Source organism: Sciurus carolinensis, unplaced genomic scaffold (genome assembly GCF_902686445.1).
Source record: "Sciurus carolinensis unplaced genomic scaffold, mSciCar1.2, whole genome shotgun sequence".
In the NCBI taxonomy this organism is placed as follows: Eukaryota; Metazoa; Chordata; class Mammalia; order Rodentia; family Sciuridae; genus Sciurus; species Sciurus carolinensis.
In genome coordinates this window covers 136973-151856 of record NW_025920144.1, presented here as the reverse complement: position 1 = coordinate 151856, position 14884 = coordinate 136973, and the positions used below count along the sequence as shown (strand labels likewise).

Here is a 14884-nt window from a genome sequence, read left to right as displayed (position 1 = left end):
ATAAATGGATGAGTGAGTGAGTGAATGGATGAGTGAGTGAGTGAATGAGTGAGTGAGTGAATGAATGAATGGATGAGTGAGTGAGTGAATGAGTGAGTGAGTGAATGAATGAATGAGTGAGTGAGTGAGTGAATGAGTGAGTGAGTGAGTGAATGAATGGATGGATGAGTGAGTGAGTGAGTGAATGAATGATGAGTGAGTGAGTGAATGGATGAATGGATGAGTGAGTGAGTGAATGAATGGATGAGTGAGTGAGTGAATGATGAATGAGTGAGTGAGTGATTGAAGGATGAATGATGAGTGAGTGAGTGAGTGAATGAGTGAGTGAATGAATGAATGGATGAGTGAGTGAGTGAGTGAATGAATGAATGGATGAGTGAGTGAGTGATGAGTGAGTGAGTGAATGAGTGAGAGAGTGAGTGAGTGAGTGAGTGAGTGAGTGAGTGAGTGAATGAATGATGAGTGAGTGAGTGAGTGAGTGAGTGAATGAATGGATGAGTGAGTGAGTGAATGGATGAGTGAGTGAGTGAATGGATGAGTGAGTGAGTGAATGAATGGATGAGTGAATGGATGAGTGAGTGAGTGAACCAGTGAGTGAGCGGGTCTGCCGCGCCCTGGAGTTGGCCTGATGTGAATTCCTTTTGCTGCCTCCTTTTCTCTGCCTGCAGTCAGAAAGAGGCGGGAGAGATGGCATGAACGTGACTCTGCCCCACGCACGCGCACACGCACACATACACACACACACACACACACACACACACACACACACACGGCAAGAGCAAGAGGAGGGCATTTCTCGCAAGGGCCACCTGGTGGGGAGGACTTCCAGGCAGAAGCTGACCCCACGGGGCAGCTCTGTCCCTGACCCCTTTCACCTTCCCTTGTTCTGATCTTTATGGGGCCGTCTGCCTTTTAGCATCAAAGGGGACAGCAGGGCCGTGATTTGTCCCACAACAGCTCTATAAAAATGTAATTACCCAATAACCCGCTGTCTGCAAAACAAACCATCTTCCTGTTTCTTCTCCCATAAAGAGCACTTGACAGCCCTGTTCTATCGGCTTATAAAACCTGGAGAGAGTTGGCCTGTCCCTCCACCCCACAGGGAAACCTCAAGGGGAGAGCCCCTGTGGGGGGACGGCATATCGCAGACCCTCCAGGCAGCTGACTTCAAAGTCACTGGAGGTTTTCAGATGGTGAGGAGAGGAACTCGCCCTGGAGGACGCCAGGCTGGACACGGCACGTGGCGCTGCCAGGCTGAGAGCCCAGCCCGGCAGCACCTTCCCAGGCCACAGAGGCTGGGCCTCTGCTTACTCGCTGCCCGGACAGGCATCAGGCCCCTCCTCCATGCTGAGCTGGCCCAGTCGAACCCAATAGGTGTGGGTCCTTCAGGAAACTGACGTCTCTACTGTGCATTTATTTTAAATGATGATGGACACTTTGATCTGAATTTATGGACATGCAAAAGGTGCACGTGATCCTTCATTATGAGCCTGAGGAAGGTTATACAGTGGTAAGGAGATGGAGGCTCCGTTGTGATTTTTTTTTTTTTGCATTGAAAGAAAAGAGTCGTGGAATTAGGGTGTTCATGGTAAGAACTGTTCTGTATGTTGATTATGAAGCTATGCAGTAGGTTGAAGTGTGTCCCCCAAATTGATGTGTCCCAGTCCTCACCTCTGGTACCCACGAGTGTGACTTGTTTGGAAATAGAACCTCTGCAGACGAAAGAAAGCAAGGACCCAGGGGCGGGTGCGGCTGAGGGTGTGGCCCCACAGTAGCGCAGCTACCTAGCAAGCACGAGTTCCTGGGTTCCACCCAGCACCACCCAACACACAGACAGAGATGCGATCGCAGTGGGTCAGGGTCGGTCCTAAACCCAGCGAGAGCGTCCTTCCAGAAGCAATGTGATTAATGCACGCGGGGAGAGGGCCGGGTGCAGATGGAGCGTGTCACCATGGCGGGAGCGGCCACGGAAACTCTCCAGGTGGTCTACCGGCCCGTCCACCTTTGTCATCACATGGTTTGCTAAAAAGGCTACATTTGCTATTTAAATTATACTTTGATTTTTTAAATCATGTTTTAAATCGGGGTGCAGAGGGCTCGGCCAGACATCTCTGTGTTTCTACGGAGACCTCCTATTACAGGAGCGAAGCTCAGGAGGGGACCAGCAGCTCTGGCCATTAGGAACCGCCCAGAGGCTGTCAGGATGGCCGTATTCAAAAGTCCCGTAATGACAGGTGTCACTGAGGGTATGGACCCTCTGCATCCCTGGTGAGAACGTCTGATGGTGCAGCCACCGCGGGTAGCCAGGGTGGTTCCTCAAAAAGCTAAGCCTGAGACGACCATGCCCATCAACAATGCCACTCCTGGGAATTTACCCAAAGGGACCGAAAGCAGGACCTCCCAGTATGATTCCCAGCAGCCAAAGGGTGAGACGACCCCCGTGCCCGCAGCTGAGGAGCAGATGGATGGAGCAGGGTCTCCACACGGTGGGCTGCATCCCTCAGCCGCAGACGGGAAGAGAATTCCAACTGGGCACAAGGACACGGGCCAAGCTGGAAAACGTCACGGTGAGCGAAAGATGGCAGACACACGGGACAGATGTTTTAGGGTCCCACTTTAATGAACTCTGGGCAAGTTCAGAGTCAGAAAACAGAACAGTGGTTCCTGAGGCCTGGGGTCCTGTTGAAAGGATACAGGTTTCTTTTCTTTCTTTTTTCCTTATTTGTATTGGTGCAGCTCAGTGGTAGGTGGTGGTGGGCCCGCCTCCTCCAGGTCTGTACGTGCACGCACGGGACAATGGAAGGCGATGGTACTGCTCCCTCCCGCCCCTGGTCCCTTCCCTCCACCAAGCTCCCTTTGATTTTCGGGAGATCTGCTGCCACCTTCTCTTCCCTTTTCCCTCTCTTGCTTCTACGGATGAGAGAAAACATACAACCCGTGACTTTCTGAGCAGGTCTCCTTTCACTTAGCAGGATGCTCTCAAGCTCCATCTGTCCTCCTGCCGATGACCTAATTCCATCCTCCCCGACGTAATGCACGCAGATTTCTGTTTGGTGTGATAAAGAAGCTCCAGGGGGGGTCGTGCCAGATCATCTGGGCCCTGAACGCCACTGAATCGCACGCTTACGACCTAAGGCCCACGTTGTCTGAGTTGTATCGATCTAGAATACATCTGCATCTAGAAATACAAAACAGAGACACCTAGCTATCTCCAGGAATGCAGGGTGGTTTTATTTTATTTTTTTCTTTTTTGTAGTTTTTGGTGTTTCTAATACTTGTGTTACTAAAAATGTGTGCTGTCTAATGAGCTGCGGGGTTGGTGGGGGAGACAGAGAAGGAAGCCGGCTGTTGTAGTTTGGGGTGATGAAGGAACGGAGCTGGGAGCATCTAATTCAGACGATGGAGGGGCTGAGGAAGGGTCTGCAGAGAGGGCAGTGAGCAGCAGTGGCCAAGCAAGCAGGGCACATGGAGGGCAGAGGGCGTTCCTGCTGAAAAGTGTCTGCGTTTTATTAAATCAGGGACCCGATCAGGGAGGCAGCTCAGCCTCAAGTCCCTCATCTGTGAAACAGTGGCAATAATCATTAGCATCCCACAGGTTATGGAGGTGATTAAGGAAGGTGCTTGCAAGTGCTGGCTATTGTTACCAAATGATTCTCATCAGCTGCAGACTGCTCACCTTGCCACTGGCTTGCTGAATGCCCTTAGGTAAGTTGGTTAACCTCTCTGTGCTCAGTTTTCTGTTCTGTAAAATGGGGCTAAAGAATAGTAGTTACCCCTTATGGTATTGTGGAACCTAAGCGAGTTCCTACATGTGCCTAGCAGATGGTAAAGGCTACAGAAGTATTACCTATTTTTTTTAATTGACTCTAGGGGACAGGGAACTTCTAGAAATAGTACAAAAGAGAAGAGCAATGACAGAAAGCGTCCAGGGAAAGAACCATTGCAGAGTCATCTTTGCTGAACTAGGACACAAATAAAGTCTTTAGGGGGAAAAAAAAAGGAAATCACAAATCTGAAAATAAAATGTCTTCTGATGTTGGGATTGTGTTTGGACCAAGATATTTTTAGCCAACAAAACGGAGTTAGAAGGGGTCTGACTCAGTGAAAAGATGCTGCAGACGCGTAAAAGGTCGTCCTCGCAGGCGGATCAGAAGGCAGCCTCTTCATTAGAGAAGGCGCGGCTGTACCCCACGTTTGGAAATGACGACGTGGTGGTTTCCCTGGGGAGGAAAGTGCCTTGACATCTCCTGCTATGCCTTCCTTCCCAGCCTCCCCTCCAGGGCGTTTCGATGGGTCCCATGTCCCTGGCCGAGCACGGTGGTGTGCACACCACAGGTCTCAGGACGCATGTGGGGCTCGGAGGCCGCCACCTCGGTGCCGGCACAGGTAGCTCCCCTGCGGACACGCCCCTGCACGCAGTCGGACGTCTCTGTGCGATGAATTCCAGAATCTCAAAGCTGTGGCAGGAATCTCCAAGCCAGAAGAACAGCATGCAAGTCTTAAGTGCTGGTTTCGGGCCTCCAGACTCGCTGGAACCACTGTCTGAGGTTCTGGCAGCATGGAGTTGGGCCTTTCATCCTCCTACGGGATGTGAACGGTGTGCTCTGCCAACCAGGGACAGCATGTGGTCCCGGGATGGAAGGCACGGTGTGTGCCTCAGGGCCCTGGGGTCCGCTTTGAAAATTTGCACGGTGGATCTTGGCTCTTCATCCCCCTGCATTATCATCTGTTAAATGGGCACAGCAATATTGCACCTGGCACAGAATAAAAGGTCCTCAAGTCTTTGAGGGAAAGAGATCTGGGTCAGTAAAATGCCAATAAACATCAGGACTATAGTTTGCATTTGAGAGAGAGGTTTGGAAATGTCCTTTTATCCATTAGTAATACATCCAGCTTCAAGTATAGGAAGTCTCACTGCAGTGCCTTAATTTGATAGGAATTCTTTTATCTTCCACAACACAAATTCTGCAGATGATCAGCTGAAGGTTCTGATTCAGCACCTCAACTACATCTTTTTATTTTTTAATATTTTTTTTAGTTGTAGGTGGACACAATACCTTTATTTTATTTATTTACTTTTAGGTGGTGCTGAGGATCAAACCCAGGGCCTCACATGTACTAGGCAAGCGCCCTACCACTGAGCCACAACCCCAGCCCCTCAACTACGTCTTGAAGGAGGTTTTGACAAAACAGCTGCTGTAGCTCCAGCCATCATATCTAAATTCAAGATAGGAAAAAGAAGAAGGGGAAAGTGTTGCAGTTATGTTCAAGAGAATAAATGTTCCCCCAGAATGTCTTGTAACAAACCTTTTAGACAGGACTAGGTCACATACTATCCCAGCCATAAGGAAAACTGGAAAACTGGAAGAGTTGTTAGGATCTGCAACCTGGGTCTGGCTGGACTTAGTGCTGCTGTGAACAAAACATGAACCTTCTTCTCAAGAAGAGATGGGGAAAGGATAGAAAATGGGGAACTAACAGTCTGCCCCGTGTCTCATCCAGACGTGAGCACAACTTTGATCAAAAGAAGTAACCAAGGAAACAGAAGAAAAAAGCCAAATGAAGCAAGAATAGTAACAATGTGAGACCCTCGATTCCTGAAGCGAACAGACAAATCTTCTATTCTGACCTGATACCTGGATATAGTTTTAAGACCTTATGAAAATCAACTTGGTGAAGGCAACGTCCATTGAGATGTTCCAGAAGGACTCAGATGGGTGAGCAGAAGATGCCAAGCTTGTCTAATTGCTATTGATGAGTCTCATTGGATTACTCTGCTGGGAAAGGCCACTTTTCCCAATTCATAGAACCCACAATGATTCATGAGGAGAAAACCTGGCACAGCTTCTCGGCCCATGGATATTTCCTGAACAAAAGAGAGATGTGCTTCCTCCTCTCAGAAAGCCCACAGGGTAGTAAGGCAGCTAAATTTTCACATCAGAAACGACAGTGCTCTATCCCAGCACTACCTAATGCTGGGGCACAGAAGTACAGCCTGCTGGCTTTGCATCCCTGGGAGGAAACTTAAGCCACCAACTTCATGCAGGACAGGTCTAGGGACTCAGGGTTTCAGAGACTCCCATCCGGATCACTGGCTTCCATTTCTGGGTTCGTGATGAGTCAGGACATTATGGCAGAAGGACGTGGTGGAACAGAGCAGCTCAGCACATGGGATCCAGAAGCAAAGGGGGGGCAGAAAGAGAGGGGGGGCAGGGTCCCAGAACCCCCTTCAGATGCATCTCCAGTGACCTACCTCCTCCAACAGTTTCTGCCACCTCCTGATGGCCACCCAGACAGGGACCCACCTTCCAACACCTGCACGTCCAGGGCTCATTGAAGACCCGGCTTCAACACACAGGGTGCCAAGGGGCAGCAGGAAAGCTTCATTTCAGCTGGGCAGTGGTCAGGAGGGTGTTTCAGGCCACGAGCTTTGGAATGTCCAAGCTGGTGAACTTGGACACCAGTTAAAAGCAAGTCTTTGCTGAGTGGATTCTGGGCCAGACCCACACCCAGCACATTCATCCCCAGGATCAGGGGTAGAAACTCACCCACCCGAGGCCCCAGGGGCGTGGGGGAAGCTGGCGGAACATCCTTGCTGACACCTGCACCTTCCTGGGTCCAGTCTTCTCACTTGTGCAGATGGACAGCTGGGACCATGTGACCGACCTCAGAGCTGGCAGAGAGCGCCCAGGGAACAGGTCCCTAGGGAACAGCCCACACCAACAATGCTCATCAGGCACCAACGAGCTTTCAGTGGCTGCTCACTGTCACTCAGATCCCCAGTTCCCGGTCTTCTTTTGGTCTCTGGAGTCCTCTTGGCCCCAGGCAGACTTTGAACCTGGCAGGGCCAACACATCGGTCCTCAGAGGAGCTTGGAGATCTGAGATCAAGAGAGACCCCAGCACACGTGCTCTTTCCTTCCTGTGCAAATCAGCACATACCCAGATTAGAAGAAATCGATCCAGGGGTGCTGAGTTCAAAATAAAGACGAAATAACTCCCAGCTCCTGTGAAGGACTATCCATCTCCAGCCGTGAAAGACCTCGGATCATTCAAGGCTCAGCGGCCTCCTTAAGCCAAATCGGTCACAGTGGCCATTTGCTGGGAGAATTCTGAGTTTGCAAATGGCTGGTGCATTCTCCAGCTGCCCACTCCCGTTCTTTAACCCCACCTGGGCATCTCTGAGGAACGGGCAAGCCTCGGGGCTTGGAATGAGCAAGTGTTCCCATTTTACAGATAAGGAGGTTGAGACCTGGAGGAAGGGTCCTCAGAGGAGACGCTGAAGCTAGGTGGGGTTACCCGCTGGGTGTCAGCGCAGGAGATGGGGAGGACGAACCGGACACTCGGTCCCCTGTGTGTCGGCTTTCCCTCATTTAGCTGAGACGGCCACTCCCAAACTCTCCTCTCAGTCCGTGGAGTCAGCACGGTCCGGGAGTCAGAGCTCCGTTACATTCCGAGAGCGATTACGGACGGCGGCAGCCACAGCAGAAGCAGCTATTCCTTGCTGACCTCTGATCTCCAAAAACCTTGGGGAATATACCTAAGCCCCTGTTTTACAGATGAGCAAACCGAGGCTCAGGATTCCTCTGAGAAGCAGCCGCGTGATCGGGACTGGCGCCTCAGCCTCCTCAACCCCTGCAAGTGGCTGGGGGGATTGGAAGTAGTCTGGAAACTCAAAAGGCTTTGACTTTCAGGCCCAGCCCTTTAGTAACTTCAGAAAGAAACGGAGCAGCCTGCCGAAGGGGCTGTGGGTAAAGAGTCGAGCCCCGAGCCGTCAGCTTGGCCAGAGAGCCTCCTGTCTGCCAGCCAATGCGCCAAGCCCACCTGCTCTTATCTGATGCTCCTAACAACCCCGAGAGCAGGGAGGGGGCCGCAGTCAGCTCACAGGTGAGGAAGGTGAAGACCAGAGTGGTGGAGCGGGCCAGCAAGGCATCCCCAGCATTCAGGTCATGTGACCAAGCTTCCTCTAGGTCCCTCTCACCTGAAGAAATCTGGAGGGAACGGACTTGTTGGGAAAAATGGCAACTAGGAACTCGGAAGGATCCACATAACCCCCCGAGTCCCGGCCCCTGTTTTGTGGCTTCCGCCCCAGCTGCTGTGAATCTTCCAAAATTTCTGAACACCCGTGGGACACCGTGCTGGTGCGTGTGTGTTCCTCCAGGTCCTGGGTGATGCGGGGCCAGGCGGGAAATGCCAGTGTGAGAAGAAAATGGGAAGGAGCGGGAAAGGCTGGCAGAGACCAGGACAGGGGCTCTCGACCCTGACCCGATGGGACGGGTGGGCGGAGGCAGACGCAGCCTCCACTGCTGGGCAGTCCAAGGAAGGAGCTGCAAGACCCTCACAGACCCCAGAGGAGCCCTGCGGTGCCCGGGAACGGGCTGCCTCCTGTCCCTCCTCCCCAGTCACTGCGGGACCAGCCTGCAGAGTCCAACAAGCAGCGGCTGTCCCAGCAGCAGCTGGAGCCCTTGGAGAGTGACCTCCTTGTCCCTGGAGGTCTGCAAGGCTCACTCTTGTGGCCACCACAGACATCTTGAAGGTTTATAGGAACTCCAAGAAGGCAAGAGTCCCTGGGGCTGCCAAGCGAGTCTCCCTGCTGGAGACACTGTAATCTGGCCGCCTTGGCAACTGGCAGAGGCCCTCCTGGTGCCACCCAGCTGCCTGGGTGACGAGACCCTCCATCTGGGGGTGGCCTGCAATGGCGGTTAGTGCTGGAGGTGGCTGGACAGTCATTGGCCTGAGGGTGGGAAGATGGATGGACAGGAGGAACAGAAGTCTTGCTGGGCCCTATGTCCAAGGCAACCTGTTTGCACTAATCTGGTCAAGAGATTAACCCATGGTGGACTAGCTGGGTGTAACTGCAGACTGGCGGGTGTGGCTGGAGGAGGAGGGTCACTGGGGGCCTCCAGGTGACCAGAGCTTGCTCTCTGCTTCCTGGCCGTCATGAACGGAGCTCTTCTCCTCCACCAGGCCCTTCCGCCACCAACGTTCTGCCTCACTCAGGCCCAGAGCTCTGGTGTCCGCCGACCACGGACTGAACCTCGGAAACTGTGAGCCCGAATAAACTTTTCCTCCTCCACATTGTTCTTCTCAGGGTCTTTTGGTCACCGTGACAAAAACATGACTAAAACATGCGTGTTCTGGGTCAGCGTCCCAGCAGGAAGTGGGTGACAGACTGGAACGGGACCAAAGGGACCAGAGGTGAGTGGTGCAAAGCGTGGGTAAAGAGGTGGCGAGCCAGTGCCCTGGGGAGCGGGCAGGTCCCGGAGGAGAGAGAGCGCCCTCTGCAGGGAGGAGCCCTGCCCTGCTCCTGCCTCTGAGCGCCCATCTTGTCCCCACTGGCTGACCCCGGCAGGAAGCCAAGTGGCCAGAGGGCTTGTCCATGCAATGACAGAGGTCGAGGCCCCCTGGCAGGCAGCGGGCAGGACGGAGAATGGTGGACAGCAGATCACCGGCAGGGACACAGGGAAGACTCGGGCTCACTACCTGGACCAGGTGAGTCCAAAACCAGAGACTCCGGCCCCACCTCTCAGCAAACACTGGAGGCGTGGAAGGGGAAGGGCTTGTGTCAGAAGAGGTGAGAGCTGCCCTGAGCTCCCGGCTATGCCAGGCCCCACAGCAGAGCCTCTCAGGGTCCTGCTTCCCACCCAGACCCTGAGGGCGGGGGGCCTGGACAAGCGGACAGGCCGTGGCCGAGTTGCAATGGCAGAGAACGCCCAGGACAGCCGCGGGGCTCACGGGAGGACGGGGCTCACGGGAGGACAGTGCTCCCAGGTGGAGCATCCGGCTGAGAAAGGGAAGGAGGAGCGGGGAGGAGGCCAAGAGCAGAGGGAGGAGACTGGGCCAAGGGACAGGGCTGACGAGAGCTCGCCTGGCTGGAGCAGCCTTCGAGGGGAGACGGGTGACCGTGGAAATGAACCTGGGTAAAGCCCATGGGCGCCAGCAAACATGGAGGGGTTTGGAGCCTCCAGACCCCAAGTGCTCTACACCACAGGATGCAGGAGTGGGTCTCCAGGAGGGAGGCCAGGTGGGAGGACGGGAGGGAGGCCAGGTGGGAGACCAGGTGGGAGGCCAGGTGAGAGGCCGGGAGGGGGTCCAGGAGGGAAGGGAGAGCAAGGACACACATGTGTTGGGATGGATGGAGTGAGCGGGTGTGGAGCTGTGCCTGGAAGCCCGAGGTAGGGGTGACGGGCCTCGTGTCAGATTTCGGCTGGTCTGAGTGCCCGCGAGAGGCCCATGCGTGACCCGGCCTGGGAGGAGGTCAGTCTGACCCACGAACAGCTGAGCATTCCTGATCCTCCGATTTCCAACCCTGGCGCTCAGCAACTTCTCTCCACCCACAGCCCCAACATCCCCGGTCCCCCGTCTCCCTCCCCTTGCCCAGCCGAGGCCTCCCCCTGCCACCACACATGGTGGACAAGCAGAGAGGAGGGAGGACACTTCAGGTCTTGAAGGCGACAGCGGCAGTCTGCTAGGAGGCAGGAGGCTCCTGGGGCGGCGGCCAGCTGGGGTATAATTAGACTGAGCCCAGCAGCGGGCTCCTTGCCTGGCCCTGTCAGCACCCCTCCTCTGGCCTGCACCCCGGGCGCCCAAGCAGCAAGCTTGTCTCCAGCTACTGACCTGGGAAAGCAGGCGGCCAAGGCCAAGGCCACGGCCATCACCCTCGGAAAACTAAGAGTAACGGCAAGTTATTCAGGATGATAATAGAGATATTAATGCCGTGATTAACGAAGAAACTCCTCTGTGAACACAGACTAGGCGCAGGCACTTGGCAAGGAGCGAGGTGGTTAGCGTGCGTCACCTCCTTGAATCCACCCGCCGCGCAGGGTCCTGGGTCACACTCTGCTCCCTTTCCACACGGGGTTCAGCAAGTTTCAAAGGGGGTGAAGTGATAAAAGCAGCAACGGAGCTCAGGTGTTCTGGACTTCCTGGAGCAGACGCTCACCTGCTGTGTCCCTCGGTCCCCTTGGCCCCCCTGACGCCAGCCGCTTGATCCCACTTTGGAAATTTGCCTTTGCTGAGATCTTGACCCCAAATTCCTGCATCCCTACCATCAGGTGGGACGCAGCCTGGCTTCTCCGGCCATCATCCATGGAGAAAAGTAAAGCAGAATATTAGCCCCCGACCTGGGAGCATCCAAGGTGTTTGGAGAAGACAGTTGAGACGCCCTGATTTTCTGAATGCCTTCTCCAAGCCAGCTCTCCTAACAAGCCCCATGGTCACTCCTCAGGTCCACCAAGCATTTATTGGGCCCCTGCTGGACACAGTGCTGCAGGGGGTACTCTACAGACACACACCCAAAGCTCCTCCAGAGCTGGGGCAGGAGGCAGTGTCCCCTGAGACGCAGAGACACCAGTTGCTTTGGTGGGTGGGTAACCTGGAGCACCACGGGACCCTTCTCCCACCAGGGAGGGCCCACAACCTTCCCACATCCAACAGAAACATTCTCCACCCTCTTTTCCAGCAACATCTATCATCAAGATGGGAACTCACTGTCCCCTGGCGACTTGGGGACTCCACATCCCTCGGGGCAGAGGCAGACACAGACCACGAGGACTCTGGGGACAGGAGTCAGCCGTCCCCCTCTATCAGAACGCCGTGTTTACTCCGAGCAGCAGACACTTTGGCTCCAGGGCACTTAAAAGGTCAAGAACCAACGATCCAAGAAGGCAGAAGCTGGGACTCTGATCGTGGGACATGTGGGGACCCGAGTGGCTTTCGAGACGCACCTGCGATGCGCTTCATCCTAGAGAAGAATGTGACACCATTGTCACAGGCCAGCCTCACCAGAAAATGCTCTTTCTCGCCAGCCCCAGATGGCCAATGACCTTTGGGTTCAGTTGGAACCTTGCCTGAATCGCTTTGACCTTGAGGGAAATTTTCTTGGAAAAACTGCTTTGGGAAACAGAGGCAATGAAGGACAGGGAATTCCACCACAGTCCTGGAACCCACGGGCTCCTCCAGGGTCATTCCTATTCCCACTGAGTAGGACAGGACTCAAACAAAAATAGTAGAGACTTTTTAACTCACTTTAACGTGCCAGACTGTGCCGATGACATTCTCCAGGTGTTGTCTCATGTGACACAATGACACCAAGACATGCCTCCCTGGATCCCTGCGTAACAACGGGCAGCACAGCGAGGTCCAACCACTTACGTGATCCAGATGGTGAAGTGGTGCAGCTGGGATTTGAACCCAGGTCTCTCTGGGAGGAAGTGACCCTCCTGGGACATGTGGGAATGATAAAGGCATCAAGACAGGGAGCTCCATAAAGCCCACGGGAGGCCAAGGGCGCTGTGTGTTCTGTTTACTTTTCCCAGCACACTTCAGGAGACAGGGTGCCCAACAGGCTGAACTGGTCAGACTGGGAGTAATTCTGTGGCAGACTTAGGGATGAGTCATGGCTTTTAGAGCTGGTGGAAAATAAAAAGAGAGAAACTGGTTCACTAGTGTCTTAGGAGAAACCATCCTTGGTTTATAGACATGGAAACTGAAACACAGGTTGGAAACATCCCGCTTAAATATGAGCTGTGAATTCCAGGTTGGCCGTCTTTCTAGAACACTGCTTCTCCAGATCAAGCAAAAGCAACAAGAAGAAGAATAGCAAGCACCTGTTTAGTGAGAGCTTACTCTGCATCAAGTGCTGTCCTGGGTGTTTCCAGCTTCTCCAAAAGCTTCCTGGGTAAGGAGTAAGGCTCAGAGAGCCTGGCTTAATTCCTAAATCACACAGCTAGTCACTGGCAGAGGTAAGATTTTAGAACACAGCCTGGCTCTGGAATCTGAACTCAAAGCTGCCGGGTTCTGCTTCCTGTACAGAAGAGCGTTTAGTCAACAAACGTGAATGAAGTCCACACGGGGTTCTGGATGAGCTCAACCCTGCATGTTTGAGTCAGCTTTCTTGTGACTGTGACAAAAAGACCTGATGAGAACAATTAGAGGAAGAAAGAAGTGTCTGGGCTCATGGTTTCAGAAGTTTCAGTCCATTGATGAGGCCCGAGGTGAGGCAGGACCTGGTGGCAGCAGGCTGTGGCAGGAAGCAGCTCAGGATGTGGCCACTGGAAGCAGAGAGAGCTCTGCCCACCGAAGACAAAATATAAACCCAAAGGCAGGTCCCCACTGACCCACCTGCTCCAGCCACACCCAACCTGCCTCCAGCCACCACCCCGTTAATCCACATCAGGGGACACATGCACTGAGGAGCTTGAGGTCCTCGTAACCCAGTCATTCCAACTCTGCACATTCTTGCCTCGTCTCCCATGAGCTTTTGGGGCACACCTTGCATCTAAACCACAATGCTGCCTGCCCCCGACGAGCTAAGCAGTTGACCCAAAAGACAGACGCATGCATAGATCACTTAATGAAGTGCAATGCATTAGTGGAAGACCAAGCAAATAACCTGGAGAGCGAACTGACAAGACTCTCCAGAGACGTGCTGCGAGCTGTGTTTTGAGGGATAAGTCCCCAGCTTCCCAAATGAAGCTGGAGGCCACCCCACACAGGGCCAAGCAAACGTGGAGCGGGAAGGAAACTTGACCAGTCGTTGGAGAAGAAGAAATTCTAATTGGCTCGATTCCGGGAAGGAAGGGTTAGGGGAACGCAAAGACCAGCAACTGGTATAAATGGGCTTTAAAATGTTGTACTTTTTAAAAAGTACTATGGAAGATTACTCCACAACCAAAAGAAACAGCTAACACAACCAGGGATCCTGCTGTAGCTGAAAAGCATTATGTCGAGTCAAGGAAGCCAGACAAGAGAATGCATACTGTACAATTCCATTTAAATGAAATTCTAGTTTATTCGTTACTTAAGGAGTCACTGTGAACTTAGTGCCTTAAAACTGCGCAAAATTTTTTGATCTCACCACTTCTGCGTCAGGAACCCACTCAGGCATTCTGACCCGAGAGCCATCTTTAGGGTCTCATGTGAGCCTAGAGGTTATTGACCAGGGTGGGTCTCATCTGAAAGCTCAACAGGAGAAGGTTTTGCTTTTGGTCTCGTTGACAGGATGCAGTATCTTTGGGCTATTGGGCGGTGAACCTCAGTTCCCAGCTGGCTGGTCTCCAGAAGCCACCTCCAGTTCCTGGTCACGTGGGCTTTCCCAACGTGGCGACTTACTTTGTGGACACCAGAGTCTGCTGACAAGACGGCAAATGAAATCTTACATGACGTAAGATGTGGAAGTGGCAGCAATCATTTTTTCCATCTCCCATGGGTCAGAAGAGAGTGACGGGTCCTACCCACATGCCAAGAAAGGGGGCTACCTAAGAGCAGGGACCCCTGGGGACCATCTTGAAGAGGGTCGACCAGCCACTGGCTGACAATCCAACCCCTGGAGTGGAGTTCTTCCCTCAGCACATCACACAAGGTACAGCAGCTGTTCACACCCCCTCCAACATAGTGGACCCCTCGGACCTCGAACCAGAACCATCAGCAAAGCGGGGCCCACCTGGAACCTCACTGGACAGAGGCACACATTGGCTTTCTGAGATACAAAGAAGCATGTGTGTCATGACCTCATGTGGAGCGTCGTCTCTCCGGACAATAGACTGAACTTTGTTTACCAAGAGTTTTCATAAAATGAAGGTGTCGCGTTCAAGGTTAGGCAGAACCCCACAGAACTCAGAACAACCGAGAGCAGGACTTACACTTACTCCCTGACAAGGATTTATTGAACCTCTACTTAGTGCCAAGCACAATTCCAGGGATTGGACACACTGTTGTCAATAAGACAGGAGACCTCTGGCTGCACACAGCCCCAGAGGAGGGCTGGGGGTGGAATAAGATAAACATATAAAATTTTCTGCAGTATGAGTAATACACGTGGCTACGTTATACATTTAAACATGAAATGTTTAAGCCATGATTTTTTCCCCCAATAGAATTACTTT

General features: G+C 53.2%; 1 pseudogene; it reads left to right on the top strand.

Annotated features, from left to right (window-relative positions):
* LOC124974359 (N-lysine methyltransferase SMYD2-like) overlaps positions 1 to 14884 on the top strand; it is a 94037-nt pseudogene that overhangs the window by 30168 nt on the left and 48985 nt on the right.